This window comes from Dendrobates tinctorius, unplaced genomic scaffold (assembly GCF_039654945.1).
Source record: "Dendrobates tinctorius isolate UK_male_01 unplaced genomic scaffold, ASM3965494v1 ptg000083l, whole genome shotgun sequence".
Taxonomy (NCBI): domain Eukaryota; kingdom Metazoa; phylum Chordata; class Amphibia; order Anura; family Dendrobatidae; genus Dendrobates; species Dendrobates tinctorius.
In genome coordinates, this window is record NW_027361751.1 from 22248484 (window position 1) to 22255000 (window position 6517).

Genomic DNA, 6517 nt, shown 5'->3' on the forward strand with positions numbered 1-6517 from the left:
CATCACGTCACGTCCACCAGAAAACTTTTCAGGATGACCTGGGGCTTGACCATGGCTTCTAAACGTATCAGCCTGTATAGTGTACGGGAGGCAAAAGAGGTAAAACAATGTACGTTGCAGAGCTTTGTGCTTCCCAACACCTGAATAATCTCTGTAGACCGTTTTCTCACTTTTAGGATTCTGTAACACAATTAGAAATTAAATACCTGCAGTTGTACGGAAGCCTGAATCCAGGGCTTTCAGAAGGTTTGTATTCTCTACGGACACTACTGATGTAATGAGCCTAACCCATGGCAACCCTGCTCTGCTCTAGAAAAGCCGTCTACAAAAATAGAAGCCTCCTGCAGTGCTATGAAGAAGCTTTTGAAACTGTTAGCTGAAGTTTTTTAAAGGGGTTTTCCAGTTTCCACACCAAGCTTATTCACTGCACAGGTTGATTCAAAAAGGATGGGGCAAAATTATAACCTTGGCATTCATAACCGAGAGAACATAACACATCATCATGAAAACACGGATATTACATACCTGGTTATGTGTTTTTTCATGAGACTTGACGGCACCACGAGAGAGGGGATCTGCCCTTCAAGGACAGGAAACCTTCAAGATAAAAGGGGCGGCTCCTCTCTCCGCATCAGTTGTTTTACAGAGCACGAGAGGAACTCCGCAGGTTAGTGTACATATAAATAATACATCCTTTATACTACTAAATTTCCAACACCCAAGGGAGTGTATAATGCTAATAATGCACCCAACTAATGATGTGATCAATAGGGAGGGAATATAAGGGTGCCGTCATGTCTCATGAAAAAACACATTACCAGGTATGTAATACTCGTGTTTTTCCATCATACATGACAGCACCACGAGAGAATTACAGAGATTTGTATTCTCTTAGGGAGGGATCACTGCTTGTAACACTCTTCTCCCGAATGTGAGATCAGAGGTAGCAGATAGGTCTAACCTACAATGTTTGAAAAAGGTAGACGGAGAGGACCAAGTGGCCGCCTTACAGATTTGGTCGATGGAGGAGTCTGCTCTCTCCGCCCAGGACGTTGCCATGGCCCTCGTGGAGTGGGCTTTTAGACCCTCTGGAACAGCCCTGCCTGCACTACTATACGCTAGCATAATGGTCTCTCTCACCCATCTAGCTATAATCTGTTTAGAGGCTTTAAGGCCCTTCCTTGCCCCCTGGTATGCGACAAATAAGGCCCTCTATTTTCTCCAAGGTCTCGTTACCTCTAAATACTGCAGGAAACCTCTCCTCACATCTAGGCAAAGGAGCCTCTCCTCTTTCTGGTTGTTAGGGTTAGGACAAAAGGATGGTAAGACTATCTCCTGAGCCCTATGGTATTTTGATACCACCTTGGGAAGGTATGCTGGATCTAATTTTAACACAACTCTGTCGTCTATGACCTGAGTGTAGGGAGGGGTCTGCTGACAATGCGTGTAAATCCCCAATCCTACGGGCCCATGTGAGCGCCACTAATAAGGCTGTCCTTAATGTTAAAATATTATCTCATGTTGTGTTTAGTGGTTCAAACGGACTCTCTGTCAGAGATGATAGGACTAAATTAGGATCCCAAGGAGGCGGAGTAAGAGACGGGACGAGTCAGCTCTATTACAGGATCGGATGAGTCTAGCCACCCACCTATTGTTTGCCAGGTCACAGTTGAATAAGACTGCCAGGGCTGAGATGTGTACTTTGAGGGTACTGACAGCTAACCCTAACTCTAAACCTGTCTGCAGAAATTCCAGTATTGCCACTATCGGGACTTCCCTTTCCCGTATTGGGCCTGAGACAGATAAAATAATTTTCCATATCCTCCCATAAATTTTTGTAGTCACTGGTTTTCTGCTACTGAGTAAGGTGGATATTAACCCCGCTGAGAATCCCTTTTTCACTAGTAGTGACCTTTCAAATTCCAGGCTGTCAAATGCAGCCTGGACTTCTGAGGGTGATTGAAGGGACCCTGTGTTAGAAGGTCCTGCTCCTCCGGGAGCACCCATGGGTTCGTCACTGACATCACTCTCAGCCAGTAGAACCATGGTCTTTTTGGCCTAAAGGGGGCTATCACAATCACTATGGCTCTGTCCTCCCTGATCTTCCTCAGAACCGCTGGTATGAGGCATATTGGAGGGAAGGCGTACAGGAGACCTGATGTCCACTCTATCCTGAAGGCATCTACTGTCAATGGCCTGTCTGCTGGACTTAGGGAACAGAATTTCTGAACCTTCCTGTTGGTTTTTGAGGCGAAGAGATCTATACTGGGTTTTCCCCACATGTGCACTATCCATTGAAAAATGGACTCTTTTAGGGACCATTCTCCTTGCCTCAAGTGGTTTCTGCTCAGAAAGTCTGCCTTCAGGTTGTCTACCCCTCAGATATGCAGGGCTGATAATGAGAGGAACTGGTGTTCTAACAGAGTCATGATCCCCTTTGCTATCTGCATCAAGGACTGAGAACGGGTGCCCCCCTGGTGGTTTACATATGCGACTGCTGTTTGGTTGTCCGATAGGACTCTCACATGATGTCCTCTTAGGTGTGTCAATAACCCTTTTAGTGCTCTTTCAATTGCTAGAAGGTCCCAATCGTTTGAGGATAGATTTCTTTCCTCCTGGGCCCAGGGATCCTGGAGCCATTGTGCCTAGGTGGGCTCCCCAACCCCAAGGACTGGCGTCCGTTGTGACTACCTTGGAGGCGGTGCATGTCCAGGGTACTCCTCTCGGAGAGGACTATCTGTAACCACCACCTGTGTGACTGGAGTACAGAGTCCGGGAGGGTGAGCTTCCGCTCTAACTGTCCCTGAAGTTTCAGGTCGTTCTGCAGCACACACCATTGCAGTTCCCTTGTGGGGAACTGGGCCCATTTCACAGCCGGTATGCAGGAGGTTAGAGACCCCAACACAGACATGGCCCTTCTCAGAGTCATTTCTGGCTTTTTTTATTGTTCTTATAATTAATTGTTTGATTTTCTTCTCTTTCTCCTCTGGGAGGCGACACTCCTGCACCACCGAGTCCACTGTTAACCCCAAGAAATTCTGGATCATTGCTGGTTCCAGTTTGGATTTTTAGACCCCATCTGGACCACCACCCTGAGATATTTGTGATATTGTTGTTGGATCAGGAGGTGGTAATAAGCGTCCTTGAGGTCCAGGACTGCCATATAATACTGAGGAAAGAGGAGCTTCACTGCCGATCTTATCGTTTCCATCTTAAATGATGGGATTATCAGATACTTGTTGAGGCCTTTTAGATTTATAATTGTCCTCCAGGAATTGTCTGTTTTTTTATAAGAAATAGGGGGGAGTAAAAACCTTCCTTTCTTTCCTCTACTGGAACCTCTTCCAGGACATGTTTGTCTAGGAGTGAGATTACTTCCCCTTCCAGACTCTTGTTTTTCTTGAGAGGACTGTACTGGAGTTTGCATGTATCTTCGTGGCGGCCAGTGGTGGAACCTTAGCTCCAGACCTGATCCCACAATTTACCGGATCCAGGTGCTGGAGGAGATCCTCTCCCAGGCTGGGAGGAAGTGAGAGAGCCTTCCACCCATCTGAGAAGGACCGTCACTGGGAGGGTTTTTTGGTGTCTTTGGAGGGCTTGCCGAAGTAGAAGACTCTCCCTCCTCTGGATCACTTGTCAGAGTTGTTTCTGTCTCGATCCTTGTATTGCTGTCTTCTGAACTTTCGGCCCTTCTGAAAGGAGCGCCGAAAGGCCTGAAATGGCTGTTTTGGGAAATTCTTCTTTTTGTCGCCAGCCTTCTCCAACACGTCATCCAATGCCAGTCCAAACAAAAAATTTCCCCCACATGGCAGAGAGCAGAGTTTCATCTTTGTCTGTGTCGCCCGCCCAGTATTTGAGCCATACTGCACGGCATCCCACATTAGTCAAAGCTGCTGATTTTGCTGCTAGCTTTGCTGAATCCGCTGAAGCTTCAGCTAGAAATACTGCTGCTGCTCTTATGGCCGGTATTGCTTCTATGATAGACTCCCTGGGGACCTTTTGCTCTAGCTGATCCTCCAGGTTACCGACCCATATTTTCAGGGATCTCGCCACACAAGTGGCCGCGATGGCCGGCCTTAGTGCCCCAGCCGAGGCCTCCCAGGCTGTTTTAAGACAACTATCTGTCCAGAGGTTCTTTTAGGGAACCTAAATCCTCAAAGGGCAGGGAGGATTTTCTGGCGACTTGAGATTGCTACATCAATCAGTGGAGCCCTATCCCAGGATGAGGATGCCTCTTCATCAAAGGGGTACCTCCTCTTCAGGGAATTTACTATCTGGGACTTTTTCTCTTGCTTTTTCCCATTCCCTTTTTATGAGTCATTGCAGCTGTTCATTAATAGGGAAGGCTATACGTTTTTCTTTTGTAAACCACCAAACATGAGTTCCTGGGCTGACTTTTTTGCTTGCTCATCTACCAGCCCCATTGGTAGACCATATTGCTTTAATAAGCTTATCTGTAGCTTCCACTGGGAATGCATCTTCCTCATCAGAACTACTTTCTTAATAGCGGGATTTAACTGAGTCCTCCTCTGATCCTTTGGAGTCCTCCTGAGAGATCAACGAGGGGCTGGACCTATCAATTGCTTTGCTATCCATATCCGTTGATTGTAAAGCCCTCACTGATTTACAGACCTCTGACTGAATCAGGGATCTCAGGTTTTCAGCAAAAGAGTGTGTCTCTTCTGCTACTGTCTCGTCAATACAGTCCTGGCACAATTTCTTATTCCAGGATGCTCCTAAGGGACTTTTACGTAAGGGACATTACTTATTCTTAGATTTTGATCTACTCTTCTTAGGGACCTCCTATACTCCACCCCACTAATGTATGTAAAAAGAGGGGAGAGAGGAGACAAGAGAGAGATAAAGAGAACAGACATTAGCGTGCTGGACTTTCTCAAAGCTCACTCACCACTCGGATGCTTCACGGAACGGGTACCGGATCTGGAGGCTGACTGGTCTTCTCGCTGTCTCCCAATGAGACTATGGACCCCTCCTTTTTAGAACCATGACGAACCGCTCGTATGTTGCCCGAGCGGCGTCTACTGCTGCTGCGGCGCGTCTGGGTCTTCTCATTTGAGCGAGACCGCCTCTCATGCACCTCCTGGTGCGGCTGCAAGTGCTCCGGCGAAAGGCTCTCCAGCTCACAAGCTGCTGCTTCCTGACGAGAGCAGTCACATTCAACCTGGAAATGGCTCGGTGACGCCCGCCAGCACTTCTGCTGTGTTTAAATACCAGCATTCCTTTTTTTTTTTTTTTTTTTTTTATTAATTGATCACCTGGTTGATCCTGCACCTGCCAGCCGCCTGCGCTTCCTGGATCTTATCCCCACGCATGCACGTTGTGCCTTGTCTGTGCGCGCACCCGGCAACCACATCCGGTGCGCGCTCTCTATCCGGTGCCTGTGCCCCCTTCTTATTATCGGGTGTATGTGCATCACGCACACACCTAGCTGAGGAACCCACGCGCGCATCCAGCAACCACTTCTCTGTACTACTTCCGGCGCACGCACCCGAGGATTACCTCTGGAGCACGCCCGACCTCTGATGCGTGCTCCCCTTACATTCTGGCTCTGCGCTACTGCTTGGTGTGCGCTGGCCACGTGTACATAGCCGCTGTGCGCACCCGGCTTCACTTCCGGTGCGCGCCCGGAACACTTCCAGTGTGTACTTGCGGCATGTTCCCGGCATTCCACGCCATGACCCCCACCATAGTGCTGCAAGGAAACAGCATAAGATCTCAGCCTACCACGCTTCTACTGCCATCATACATGCGCCTGGTCCGGAGGAAGCATCAGCACTGCCACCACTGTTTGCAGGTATTTTTACCTCAGGGCAGTCATTAGTGCCTGGCTCCATATGCTCGACAGGGAGGGTACACACACGTGGCCTCAGAGGAGCTTCAATTCTGCCCGGGCAACGATGTGCCTCACAGGCTGCATGGCCACCCACTGTCGACAGGGAGGACACAATGAATGTGGCCTCAGAGGACCTCCATATATCTGGCGGGTTGTAGGCATCAGGGAGGGTACACGAAACGTGGTCTCCGAGGCTTCAAATTCACCCGGGCATGTGCCTCACGTGCTGTGGCCATGCTTTGCTCAGGGGGGCATGGGAATACATAGCCCCCGAGGAGACTACCGGTACCTGGTGACGGATTTAGCTGACTCGTGCCTGCCAGTAACTATCCGACCCAGGCATCCTCTTCTTTCTTCAAGAGTCTTCATCTTGAGGGTACCCCATCAAGGACAGGAAACCAACTGATGCAGAGAGAGGAGCCGCCCCTTTTATTTTAAAGGTTTCCTGTCCTTGAAGGGCGGATCCCCTCTCTCGTGGTGCCGTCACGTATGATGGAAAAATACATGATCTGCCCAAGTTTTTTTTCGATAAACTACAAATGTTCAGTGTTTTCCATTGGTGACCCTGCAGTACTCCAGTTCTGTCCAGATGCAGACCAGCACATCCTCACATATTGACTTCACTGTTTCATTTACATGCTATCTCATGTTGATTTACCAACG

At 48.6% G+C, this 6517-nt stretch overlaps 1 protein-coding gene across 5 annotated transcripts in view; it reads right to left on the reverse strand.

Moving 5' to 3' along the window:
* MAST4 (microtubule associated serine/threonine kinase family member 4) overlaps positions 1–6517 on the reverse strand; it is a 699637-nt gene that overhangs the window by 467183 nt on the left and 225937 nt on the right. The gene's annotated exons all lie outside the window — the stretch shown is intronic.